Source organism: Microtus ochrogaster, unplaced genomic scaffold (assembly GCF_000317375.1).
Source record: "Microtus ochrogaster isolate Prairie Vole_2 unplaced genomic scaffold, MicOch1.0 UNK6, whole genome shotgun sequence".
Taxonomy (NCBI): Eukaryota; Metazoa; Chordata; class Mammalia; order Rodentia; family Cricetidae; genus Microtus; species Microtus ochrogaster.
In genome coordinates, this window is record NW_004949104.1 from 7,126,587 (window position 1) to 7,141,395 (window position 14,809).

The following is a 14,809-nucleotide window of genomic DNA, read 5'->3' on the forward strand; positions in this document are numbered from 1 at the left end:
TTTGCTCCAGTTTATAGTAGCAAGTATGAATTTCCTGCAGCCTAATAGCCTAATAGGTTTGTAATCCACTCAAAGAGCAATTTATTACATACATAAATGTTATGACACTATTGCTCTAATGGGCACACCTTTCCAGGCTTGTTGGCATTGTTGGCTGGAGGGTTCACACCTGGGAAAGGCTTTGATGTCCATTCTCCCTGCACACCCTGCCCCACACTTTCTCCCACTATGGAAAGAATTCATCAAGGGGAAGCTTCTAGTTCAGTTCCAGCTTGATTTCTCTATGCTTGCAATCCAAGAGTCAAGGGGCTTCAGCATTAGGGTCTTATCAACGAGTTTTCACATGCAATCAAGAAGAGTAGTCAGAGCCTGCAGGAGCCTCTGGGCCCTGCTTACTCAGTTAACAAGGAGGTATCTAACATGTGATCCCAGGTTTTAGTTTAGTAATCCTTCAACTAAGGTGATTTTTGACCTATATTCCCTAAGCAGTTTTCTGATGAACTGCAGGAAGAGGAAAAAGACCCATCAGGAAATGCTGAAGTTATTTTTCCTTCCTACTAGAAGATTGTTGGAATAAATTTACAAAGTTAAATATCATCACATAAAATATAGAATGCTTGATTTCTTGCACACCTGGTCTCATTATTCTGATTCATTAATATATTACAAATGATTAGTCTATTTTTTTCTTGTTTAGACATGTTTTAGCAGTTCTTTAAAGACATACTATTTACAGTCTTCTTTCCCAAACTACATGGTCAGAGTCACACACAAATAACCACTCATCACTAATACTAAAGTTTGATCATATTTAAAAAATATTTAAACCTATCTACATATGTAAAAACATAATTTTGTCTTTGTTTAGAAATAAAAAGTGTTTAGTTATTGGAAGTGTTTATGTCTTCATTTCTCATTAATGTAGACATCTATGAAAGAATCAAAGAAAATGGGTTGTTCTGATGATGTTTCAAATATTGTCTTAGAAATTCTAAATTCTACATATCATATATAGAACAAACAGAAAGATATGGAAGGGACACTAACCTTAATGAGCCACTCATCTAATTTAATTGTTCTACAGGAAAGCATTAATATGAATCCCATTGTAGATAAAATGTAGATTTTGAGAAATCTGGAATAAATTAAAAATAATAATTCTTTCAGCATGAGACCTGTGGGTCTTATCTTTCAATGAAACTTTTCCTAAAATATTAATGACTCATATTTTTAAAGTGTCAAGTTTCAGAAATGATTTTAAATGTTTCAAATGTCAATGTTGTCAACCAAAGATCTCCAGGAATACAACTGTGGTTGACCAATTTGAGATTGTGACTCACTGTAATGAGGATGAACTCACATTACGTGGAACTGTGGGGTGTCTCAGTATGAGACAATTAAGCAGAGTGATAGGATTTAGGCTTATTATCCTGACTGGGTGATGTTAGGGAACATTTAACGAGGCAGGACTATTTTTTCCCGGTAGCATGCTGTCAGAAAGTGGGAATATTTCTATGATTAGTTATGCCAATCTTATGCAGAGTGGGTCCAAAGCTTTAGTTGGTCAAAAACCAGTGTCCCTCATACTACACAGTATTCGAGGAGTATTTTGATTTGGACAGTGTTTAAATTTTTGTCTGTGTCTAGGCATTGAAGAGTGGTTTAGCTTAGTCTTAGTTTATAATGGAAACATGATCACATATGTGACTATTTTTCTGAGGTTACTATTTTGTAACTTTATTTGTATTCGGAGACATAAAAGCCATATACATTTATTCATACTAGACCAGTTTCTAATGGCCAGAATTTCTATTATTTTTTCTTTTGACAAGATTAAATCAAGACATAGAATATTAATCCATTATATTCAACGTTTCACATTGCTGCCATTTTCTTCATTACAAGTTTCTTAGAAACTCTAGTCCTCAGACACTAAAGTAGGTTTCTCTTCCTATATGTACAAGATGAACTGTTGAATTATTTGCAAAAAAAGTAATGATCATCACAGGCAATGATCCTAAACACATGGTCTTCAGCTTTTGAAGCAAAATTTGAAATCCGGAACAGGCAATATATTCCAAACTCAAAAGAGATAGTCACCATATATGTAATTATAATATCAAAATAAAATAAATAAATATAAAAAACATGGTGGAAGAACCCCCTTCATAGTTAGATTCCTCTTTCCACGACCAGTAGTAACTTAGGGAAGAAAGGATTTATCTCATTTGATTACTCATGTCTCATGACATCATTGTACACACTCAGTGCAGCAACTCAAGTCAGGAATCTGAAGGCAGGAACTGAAGCAGAAGCAGTAGAGAAACACTACTTACTGCCTTGTTCCTCATGATTTCTTTTTTATACAACTCAGGGTTACCTGGTGAGGGGCAGCTATGTCCACTGTAGGGTGGACCTATCCACATCAATCAGTAATCAAGAAAATACACTACAGATTTTCCTACCAACAATCCGATGGAGATAGTTTTTGAATCGAGTTTTTCTACCCAGATAAATCTATCTTGCATCAAACAGACAAATAAAGCAACCAGGATAATACTTTGACATATATGTAGAGCTGTAAATATAAGTAGATCTTAAATAAATAATGTTTTAATAAAATGCATTTCATCTGCTTAATTGGTATTTTGAATGGTTATGATATATGGGTAAATACAATTTTTGATTACTAAGAAGAAAATTAATATTCAATATTTTCCTATTGAAAACACATAGAAATGAGTTTTTGAAATTCTTAACTGAAGTTTCTAAGAGATATATTTATGAGATATTTTAAATTTATATTGCCATTTGCTTATCAGCTGTTTTTCATTTTTCCAGAGCAAAATGTACTGCTTTCAGGAAAAGAAAAATGAAAGAAATGTTTCTTTGCTTATTGAAATCATATTTGATTTCTATTTAGGTATGCATATATAACCCTAAAATAAACTAGCATCAATATTAACAGAGACAAAACAAAGCAAAATAGAAAGTGACATTAAAATACTAATGTAAAATTTACTATTCACAGCAATGGCTGTAGCCACAATAACATTGTTGGACCATTTGCTTGAATAAGAACTATGACTGCTAGAAAAGCATATGCAACCTGATATGACACAGAAAAACACAACATTGGAGGGAGTCTGATTTCATACAGGTGGATGATAGGAAATCGTGCATCAACATCTCTTCTAGTGGTAGTTATATTTATTGCCTTCAACAGTAAATAAGTCTACTCCAGCACTAAATAGTGTTAACACTTTCTGAAGCTTCTTTCTATACAAACACCCTTAGGGAGTGTGTCTAGATGTTAACAAATGTTCCCCAAATAGAATCACACAGAAATTTGAATGATTCAGAGATAAAAATGTATAATATTGTGTTGTTATGCTCAGTCCATGGGGACCCCAAAAGACCACTAGAGAGACTGACTCACCAAAATACAAAAGCAAGGTTTATTGTGTGCACAATGCAAGCCAGCAGGGGCCTTATCAGCACAGCAGTAGCAAGAGGAGGTATCCTGTCCTTCTAGAGGGCATTATTTAAAGGCAAAAACCAGAAAAGTTACATTAACAGGGTGTGTGCTGGCAGGTAATCCTATCTGCAATGGTTGGAACATTAGGAATTTCCTTTGGATGGTCTGCTCATGGGTGGTGCCTGGGTAGTTTCAGTTTGTGGTCTTTATTGGAACCAGGATTACTGGAACTAGTACCTCCGGGTAAACTTCTGAGACTCCAAAACTATTGAGCTTGCCATGGCTAGATCATACAGTACAATCTGGGGAAGTTAAAAGATGTCAGCCCCTGAACTTTGTTAGAAGGTATGATTTCATAGTAAAAAAAATAATTGTAAATTTTGTTGGCAAACATTCTTTAAAAGCATTAACCAGACACATATGTAGACATATTGAGGTGTACAAAAGAAATAGTCTGGAGGCTGTAATTAACTCTGAAGCCTGGAAACATCCAAATGTCTAACTTCTAAAATTGATATAGTTTTAAATTCCCAAAGATGAACAACTGAAATCAAAATCCTGGAATGAATGATTTAAAATTGACTCATCTATTCATTCCTAAAAAAGAATTTCATTTGAACAGCATGAAGAACTACAACAGAGTACTTTCTGCTTTATTCAATGAATATCGGAAAATGATAAGCATACATATTTGTAAAAATAGGCATTTAGGTTTAGAAATTTGCATGGATGTAGTCGTTTGGGCTCATAGCTATTACAATAAAGAAATATATTTAAATTGAAGCATATAACTGAATATCTCTGTCATTTTAATTGTGTACCAGCTTTGTAAGTAGGCCATTTGAAACATCTTCGTAAGTTGACTTACCACTGTATACATAGTTGTTCCAACAGCAGTATTTTAAGCAATTTTGTTTTCTCAAATGAAAATGTAATGTCATGATCTGTTCTGTCCCTTTAAGAGACAAGCCATGCCCACTCCCTCCCCCTTCTGCTTTTGGTTCTTTCCCTTTGTTCAATGCCTCTTTGGGTGGGTGGACTTTGGAGAGAGAGAGAGAGATTGACAGACAGACAGACAGAAATGGGAATTTCCAGATCTTGCAGGGACAAGATGGAGAATACAGAACACTAAGAATTTTGGAATTTAAGCATTATTTTTTTTTAAAGAAACTGTGTCTTTAATTAAGGTTTCAAGATTTTTTTGTTAATATTCAGGGAAAAGAATTAGCTTTGAAAAGTTTTCTTTTCCCATGTATTAGTTTAGGTTTTATTTTTCTTTTATCAAATTTGTTGGTCCTCTTTCATATTTTATGTTAACATATTTTCTGGCTTGAACTGGTGTTGTTATTTTAGGCAAATTTTAAATAGGTTTATTCAAAAGTAATGACATGCTGGGAAGGGGCCTTCCTGCATTTTTAAAAATGAGTTTTAGAAATTGTAGTCTTTGAAATTCTATGAGCCTTTGCTTTTCAGAATTATTTGCAGCAGTTTTTCTTAAAATTAAGGAGCCAAGGAAAGCATTATTCTTTCCCCTTTACTAAGGTAGCAAATGTTAATATTTCCTTTTCATCTCCTACCTGTCTAAATTTTGAGAGTAAACCTATATTTTTAGGGAGAACTTTGTAGACTGTGCATTTGGTATTCAAACCCTGCAGTATTTCTTTTGACAGTTCTAATGTGCATGAGATAGATACAGTTCCTATGTAATTTGTTTTGAATGTTTTACAGTGCTGTACTAAGAGTGCTGGGTAAAGCATGCTTCATTGCTGGGGTGTCATTCCACAGATGCATGAAGGTGAATGAGGTTATCTACAAAACTTTATTGATCTGAGTTTAGTATAAATGCTCCTGAAGACAGTACTCTTTTTTGGAGTTTGAGTTTTACCCTGAATTACCGGGTTGGGTAGTTGGATGGAAAATTGGAGGGGAAAGAGCTGAGAAATATATATGTAATCATATGTAGTACATGGTCATGAAAATTTAATACTGTTTGGCTGGAATATGGGAGAATGAACTATGATGAGTGAAGTCCAGTGGAAGCAGAGAAATGTCAGAAGCATAGAAGGGTACTTTCTTACATGTTTGGTATCAGAATAGCCTCGCTAATATTTGGTATCTTATTTCATTCAGCTTCCCTGAATTGAGCTAACCACTTGATTTTGTCTTTTTCATCATGGTATTAATGATAGACAAGGTAGATAGATAATAGAGAGGCAGTCAGGGTTTTAAAGTCTCTGAATCTGAAGCAGTATTATCAGTGTACATTGTACCTCTATGAGCTTATGAAACCTGTTTCCTAGGTTCTGGATGGACAAATGAGAATCACCTTGACATCCAGAGAACTTAAGGATCTGTGAAGAGGTCATTGGGTGGGTGGATGTGGGGTGAGACAGAACTCTTAAAATGCTATAGATGAGTCCTAAAGAGAGGTGGGATGCTGTTTTTTGGCTGTCTTAGAATAGAAGAATGGAAAGATTTTCTACGAAATAATAATTTAAAAAATCCAGGATATTAAATTTGGAAATGGGTCTTTTCTTAAGGTTATCAGTATAAAAGTAGCTAGAGGCAATGGTAATGATTTATACATGTCTACTTCCTGCACACAAACTGCTCATTGAAATAACAGTGTAGCTCAAAGTCTAGTGTCTGAGATTCTTTCATGTGTTTTGATAAAACAGTGAACTTTCATACACAGTATTTTTACTCTTATTTTAGAGAAAATAATCTAACCATATGCCACATGTTTTTTTGCCATATTTAGAGGATTCAGAGTAAGAAACTATATTTATAAATATTCTTTTAAAAGTAAATCTGTTCAGTTAGTCACTTGCTAACGTAACTACATCTCTAATTTTGTGTATCGTGAAAGATGAAAGGCTGACTATTTTAATAAAGACCATAGTTAAACTTTTTAGATTAGTATAATTGGCTAGTTAAGTATAACATATGGTAGGCTCATTGGTAGGCATAAAATAACAAGAAATTAAATATGTGTTCTAGGAATTACTTCCTTCTTTAGGACTCATCAAATACTCATATCCTTATGAGGTGACTGTTTCAGATTAAGAATCATGTCAGATTTATGTGTCTCAACACCAAATGAATTTTTTAAAGTTTTTTTTGCCTTGTTTTTGAATAACTAAGCAATTAGTTCAAAGTACACAATTTTACTCTGATCATGGAACTTCCCTAAAATACAAGCGAAGATAATGAACTTGTATAGAATTAGTATATATTTTTAAATCATAAAGCAATTTCAACAACAATTATGTGACGGTGAGAAATTGAATTCTTCAAGGATATTATTATATATAAATGCTAACGAGCATGACTATTAGCCAAGTTCTTTCTTCAAAACCTATATGGCATGTAGTTCTTAGAAAGTGCAGTGAGTAGTGTGTTAGTATTTTCTGGATTGTAACTTAATTCTAGCAATAAAAGTCCTTCCATCATTTTCTGCATGTAGACCCTTTTTTTTGTAGATAACTGTTGATACCTGCCCACAGCATCTCACTGCATTTTACCATTAGGCTGAAATAAATTTTAAAAATATGGTCTACAAGTCCACTGACTTCCCTGAATACCAATGCTCTGTCGTGTTTCCCTTGTGGAAAGAGTTGTTGTTTATAACCAATGTGAGACTAGGTAGTTATGCTCTCAAATAAGATAATGTGCTCCATAATACAAGAGAAGTAAGACATCATTTTGCAATGTATTGTTCATGACATGGACTTAGGTTGATAGAAGTAAAATAATGACAGAAATTAGTTACTGGCAGTAATCCAGTATGTTAATTTAAATATGTGAAAAAGTCTTTGTGGATTTTGGTTTTCCCCTATCTAAAAGAAATTTAGAAAATGCATCATGACAGCTAAAATAATCTAAGAGATCATTGTAAAGGAACTGATTTTTTTCTCAATTGTTTAGTAAAATTTTTAATATCATCGTTTTAATATAGCATTAATCTTTATTTCTTAGAGTTTTATGCTATATAAAATTCATTGACTAGAAAATTATAATTTTGTTTTGACATATTTGAGAGTACCAGCATGAGAGGTAATTATATAAAATGCCTTGGGAACTTGTCTGAGAATTCTTCCGGTTATTCCTTAGTAAAGTTTCTGTGTTAAAGTAGTTTAGTTAGCAGTGAGAAAGGGTGATTTTACCCAACTGAGATCTGTATTTGTTACTTTTTCTGTGTTTGTGATGGGGTCTTGTCTGGTTCAGAGGCTAAACCCACAATTCTTTTGTTGTTGTGGGAGTTGTTTAGGTAAAGGTATTGTTTCAGCCCAGGATCTTGTGTGCAGTAAGCAAGAACCCTTCTATGACTGAGCTACATCCCCTGGCTACTCTCTTATTTTTTGTCTCAAGTAATCCTCCTGTTTGATGTCTCTTCTAGCTGCATTTGAGGAGTGTGACACTGTACTGACTTCAGGAAACATTTGATAGTAAATAAGGATATTATACGGTATGAATAGTCTTGGAAACAATAGAACTATCAATAGAAACACTGACACTTAAAGGGGAGAAAGCTCAGGGGTTGCATCCTTCCTGGACAAGAAGCTGTAGGCAACTGATCACTGCTGAGAGAGTGAGCCCCTTAATCTGTTATCCAATAGAAAGTAACCCACCTTGAAACCATATATACACAAGCAATAAAAACATATTAAGCAGTTTGTACTTATATATTTGTGCACATGCACATATATATTACATATATAAAATTACATATGCGTAATAGTTACGGCTGGAGAGGAAGAGGCTCTCAATGAGAGTGAGGGGGAACGTGGAAGGATGAGAGAATTTGGAGAGGCTACAGTGAGGAAAGAGAAAGGGTAAGGTTGTGTGATTTTATTTCAATCAAAATCTATAAAAATGAAAATAAATTAAAGCCCCAAAAGATGAACAAAAGGACATGTTAAATACAATATTGGAAATGGAACTGGGTAGTAGCAATAATGCCATCATAAAGGGCTAGCTGGAAGCCCTGTTGCTTTTTTCAGGTGAAATTGTGAAATCATATTCATTGGTAGACAAGGAGCTTTATTCAGTTGGTTTCCTGAGTTTCTAGCACTAAGAGTGATAATATGGTAAGATTTCAGCTCTCAGGGGCCTCAAAGTCCAGGTAGGCACCATGAATTAGAAATTTAACTTCAAGCTTTCAAGACTAGGCAAGTCTTGATTTCACAGGTCAGAGGAATCTCTGGACCTTTTAATTTTGTGGTCCTGTACCTATCTCACTGAGGTGTGGGAGCCGCAGCTCTTAATACCAGGTTGTCTAACATCCTTACTTTGAGATGTTTGAATTCTCAGCTCCCAAGTCTTGGCAGATGTGTAGAACCCTTCTGGCCAGCTGGGCTTGCTCTCTAAGGTCATCATGGTTTCTTGCCTTCAGTAAACATTCTTAGATTTTCTCTTTTTTCATGTCTTTTTTTAATACTTTAGAAGTTCTTCATTGTCTTTACACTGTGTCATTAAGTGTCTTCAATCACCTTCTAGGAGCTGAATGGTTCAAAGGCTTGAGTTCAGAGACCATCAGTGTCCACCCAATTTCTACTTTTTGCTTCCAGATACCTACAACTGGAAGTCAAAGGTTTCCTCTGATCTTACTATAACCAGCTATGCTCACTCTACTAATAATTCAAAATGGAAACAATAAGAGAACCTTCACTAGAAGCTTTTATTAGGACCTAGCCTTGCAACAGAATTACAGGAAATCAGTCTACTGTATTGAATAGAAGACAGTATAATGCAGTCTGTATATGTAACCACAAAAATGGTGCAGTGTAATGTGTGATGACTTAAATTTTATAAAATACACACCACTAACAGGAGTCGTGTATACAGCAATCAAAGCTTTGAAATACGTATTAGATCAAATGACTCCTATAGGTACAGGCTCCTTTCTGTCAAATTTATTTCCATGTCTTTACTGAATGTTCCATCTATTCTTCCTCCTTGAAGACTGGTATTGCAAGATCCAGAGTAGCCTTGGGTGGGATCTTTTACAATGGCTTCACTGAGGCTTGTCTTTGCGGATGGGAGGTACCCTCAAGCTGGTGCAGTTTGTCAGTAGGAGCTGTTCAGAGCAGCTGGGTTGGCACAAAGACAGTCCAGTTGGTCATCAAAGAGGGAGCTGCCTGGTTGTAATTCCCAGCAACAGGCTGCCAGGCACAAGGGGCGGGTCAGACAGTCTTCAGTCAATCATCCAAGTGGCTTGCTAACAGCTTAGTTAAAGAAAAAGAACAATAAAGAGTCTTAAAATGAAAAGCTTATATGATATTAACATTCTCGATAGACTGTTACAGTTTATAAATCCTAGCCAAAAACCCCTTGGGCAAAATTGGCTAGCTATGGTTGCTCAAAGCAAAAGTGAATGTTAATGTAATATTACTTAGTTACAGACTGATTTAGTGAGAATAGTAAGATATTTTTCTTTTATAGTACTGAAGAATATCTCGCATACAATAAAGTAGGCCTAACAGAAGTTGGAGATAGAATTAATGATTATTATTTACTGCGTCAGATAGTATAATGTCAACGTGATACAAGCTAGAGCTATCTGTGATGGGGGCAGACATCTATTGAGAAAATCCCCCCTTAAGATCCGGTTTTAGGCAAACCTGTATGGCATTTTCTTAATTAGTGACTGATAAGTGAAGGCCCAACCCATTGTGAGTGGTAACACCCCTGGGTTAATGGTCCTGGGTGCTCCAAGAAAGAGGTCTGAGCAAGCCATATGAAGCAAGTCAGTAAGCAGCATGTCTCTAAGGCCTCTACATCAGGTCCTGCCTCCAGATTCCTGCACTGTTTGAGCTCCTGTCAAATGATGAACAATGCAGTGGAAGTGCAAGCCAAATAAACTCTTCCTCCTGACTTGCTTTCGTCATAGTGTTTTCTCACACCAACAGTAACCTTAACTAAACAGATTACACATTGCAGAAGAACAAAAATATTTGGTCATATTAAGTCACACATTTTGTAGATAGATATAAATAAAAGTCTAACACAAAGTTACAAGTATGAGAAGATAATGTGAATATTGTAGTAATTTAGATAAAGAGAAAAGACGATAACAAGAAGTGTGTGAGGGAATCAAAGCTTGTTTGTTGGTAGCCTGAAGCTAAGCTAAATCTAGGGGTGAGCGGTTACACTTATTGATAAGAAAGCATATTTGTAAGCTTTGGAAGAGGGAACTAACGGTGCCGGTTTACAATAACAAATTCCTTTTCTGAAGTGTTTGGCTATTGAGAAGAGAGCTATTTATGATGTATTGCTCTTTGGCTTAGGCAGTCTATCTGGGTGGTTGCTAGCATTTACTTTGCCAAAAAGTATAAAAAGTATCAGGTTTGGATGAAGCAATGCCAATCTGGACAGTGGAGAAAGGGGATAAAACAAAACAAGTTTCCCATGAATATGGAATATTCAGAGGATTAGATGTTTTATTGAGGACTGAAAGAGCAAAGCTGTTGCCTGAGTTGGCAGCATTTTCAATAGGTAACTCACAAACTATAAACTTTGCAGGATGAGAAGTTTGCTCTGTCTTCCTGTTACCCAGGACGGCACCATTTTCTAAAGGTCCACCATTTTGATTAAACCATGACAATTATCATTACTACAGTAATTTCAGTTCCACAAGCGAAATTTATTTGTTTTTCCAGACTCTTGTTTTTGCTGCCTAATTACCCCAGCTGGTCAGGAAAGACACCTGTCGATCATCTAATTTTCTTTAATTGAGTATTTGGTAGTTCTCTGCAGGAACAGCCAGCAGTGGACCAAAGGATGAAAGTTTTCAATTTCCATTCTTTGTGTAAATATTAGTAGGGGCTACCACTGATCTGTGTAGGCCTGAACTCTGCTCACAGTCCACACGGATGTCTGTCCATCAGTGATATTAACCCAGCTAATACAACTGTTACCCCTACAGTGATCTGCCTGTATCTCCATTGAACTTGAAACCCCACAAATGCCATTTTCCATTTATACTCTCAAATCTCTCCTTCAGCTGAATCTTACTTAATGAATGGTGGTTTGCCTCAGTGTGCTGATGGGGGACATCCAACAGGAAACGCCTGAGGTTGTGATAGATAACATGGTGTTTACCACGGGCTCCCTGCTTGGTTTGTTACAATTAGTGGCTCATCCCCTCAAGGTTCCAGCTGTGGCCTGGCTCTCCTCCCTTTTTATTTACTCTAGGGTTTCTAAGCTTCTGAAAATGTGCCCCTAAAGCTCCAGCATCTAGCCCAGCCCTCCCGTCCACATCTCTTTAGGAAATCCTCTCTTTAATCGATCTTCACACTTTCCGGTTTGGAATGTGGCATCTGTTCCATGGCCAACATCGCAAGTGAAAAAGTATTCAAGACAAGCAAAATTAGAGTGGAAGGATCAACAGAGCCAAAGGACGCACTGAATGTGACAGAGTACAAAGTCTGAGTGAAAACAGTGTTAAGAAGAAGTTAGAAAGTTTACTCGGGAAAACCAGTCTAAGACCGTGTTTTTCATTGTGATTTTGATTTCTTTAAAATTCTCTCATTTATACACATTACATGCATATATACATACACAGATTTTTCTGACCAAAACTTGGTTCTTGACTCTCAACTAAAGTGTTTCTCTGAAATTCCCTGATATAAAGTCAATGAAAAATAATTATAATATTTAGATAAAGCAACTCTAGGTTGAAAATAATCTCTTCCCACCACAAAATGTTTAATCATGAAGATTTTTCAACCAAATTGTCTTCTACATTGAATTCCTTAGAATCAAGTTGCAATTTTATTTATAGCCATTAATCAAATATAATTGTGTAAAGGGAAATCTAGAGAATGGAAAAAGTCCTCATTAATGAGTTTTCATAAGTTCATTTCCACATTCTAATCAAGAAAATCTTGCCTGAAGGCTCACCTTTAGCCCTAGACTTCACTAAGCTATATCCCCATGTGTGGGGTTGCCTAAGCTTACAAATAAAACTGGACTTCATAAACCAGGTCTATTGTTATTTACTTATTTGTACACTTATTTGTCTGGTGCCTATTTCTATGTTAGATAGTATATAAACTGGAAATTATGTGCATAACTAACTTTTCAAGCACTTTACCCTCCAATCTGGACTACTCTCCTTCACAAATTACACAAAGCAACTGAACATAAAAATGTACCTCTTTTGAATGTAGACCACCCTGACCTCATAACTATACTTCAGGTGCTATTCTAAGACCTCAGCATCTGTATCATGCTTCCTGTCTGCATCTCTCTGGAAAATGCTCTCTATCTTGCATGGTTCTCAATAAACTGTTTTTTCTATTCGTCTGAAAGACGAACTTGCTTGTTGCTCACTGGTCTTTCTTGTTGCCTCCAGATCTAGTTTGTTACATTTACCAAGGACAGCTGAGGCAGTGTAAATACAGAAAACAAGATAGAAAATGTGATCACATCTGTGGATTTTCTTCTCTACTGAAAAATGAGGAGGACAAATGCAAAATAAGTTGAATAAGGTAATTTTATCAGCTGAAGAAACCAGGGAAATATGTGATGGTTGAAAGTATCTCTCATATTCCTACATTAGAGCTGAGACATTAAAAAAAGGCTGAGCAGGTGACAATCACACATTCCAACTAAAGGAAAAGCAACATGAATCTCTGTGACAAGAAAAACTTGATATGATAGAGGAATGTGAAGAAAGGTAGGGTACACAAGATACTAAGTACTAGGATATGAGCCCAGAAAGACAGTTCAGGTCTAAATTATCATGCCTTCTCAGGTCCTGCTAAATGGTTAGAAATAGATTCTAACACTATAGGATACTCCAGAAAAGTTTGGGAATGGTCTTGATATGATTTGTTTTAATTTTTACAAGAGTCTTCCTTGTGCTTTAGGAAAAACAGAAGGTATGCAATAGAAGCAGAGACTGTTGATCCATTTGCAATAGAATAGATGTAGATACTTGAACAGTTATTGCTACAAAATTTGGAATTATCCAACATATTATAGAGACTACTATCTGTCATATTTTATAAAGCTGAAGAATAAAGTAAGATGCTCTGGGTAATGGAGCATGTCATTGAGGTCACACTCAAGTCCAAGTACTCCTTCATATCATTGTGCTCTTAGTTCTGGGAGCTTGTGTTTATTAGTCCTGGTTATGATCCAACAAGCAACACCGAAGTCCCCAAACACATAAAAATCTTATCTAAAAAATAGTGTTGGTGGAAAATGCTGAAGGTTGAAACTATTAACATTTAGGAAATGAAAGGGAAAATGAGAATTACTATGTTGAACTTCATATTCTCTGGACAATGTGTTCTACAGAAGATTTTCCTTCTCTATATTTAGCTAACACTTCTATTTTCCACTTCTATTTCCCCTGCAAATGTTTATTTTAATCCCTTTTATTTTAAATTTAGATTTATTTTGGGGAAAATTGTTATTATGGAAATTCTAGCAATCTTATCTTAAAAGCTTAGATAGGTCAGTCTAAAAGTGTCCACGTAGAAGACTTAAAATAAATCTTGACTTCAATGCTTCTTAGCCAAAGTTTTTCTTTTTAAAGCATATCCAAAAATAAAAGGAAAATTGTATGCAGCTTACAATGCTTAGGTCATCTGGCAACATAATTAAGCAGGAGAAAAAGGTAGTACCTAAGTTCATAAAAACAAAAAAAGCAAAAAAAAAAAAAACCAAAAAACAAAAAAAAAATAACCCAATATCTTATTTAGTCACTTCAGACCAAGGGAAACACATCATGCAAGATACAAATGTCTCACAAATACTGCAGTACTCAGAAGCGCTAGTAAGCATCTATACATGTTAAATAAACAACCAATATATTTATATTCATTTTTACCTTTTAAAAACAAATAAGGTAGATTTGTGAACAAGTGGTTTGGAACTAGAATGTTCAGAGGTATGGAAGTTAATAAACTTCTTCCCCACCCACTAGCTCCTTCTAGTCCCTTCTAAGGTAATTTGGAAAACCCAAGCTGTGCCTAATGTGATTGGGGATATTCTCTGACTAATACCTTAGATTATATAAATGGAGAAATGAAACTGAAAAGCAGCACATATATATTGTGTTCTGCTTCTTGATTGTGTATGGGATGTCCTCAGTTACAAATGATTTACTCTAAAATATTTACTAAAGAGATGCACCGAGGTTTCACCTGAAACACAAACAAAATAAAAAGATGAATAGTCTAAATTTAAAGACCATATGTAAGTCCTGTGATTAAAGAAATTTTTATTATAGAGGAAAAAAGTAAAAGCTTAAACTTAATTGTATTATAAATAAACAAATTATTATTTAGAACAGTAGTAATGTAACTTATTAAGTTA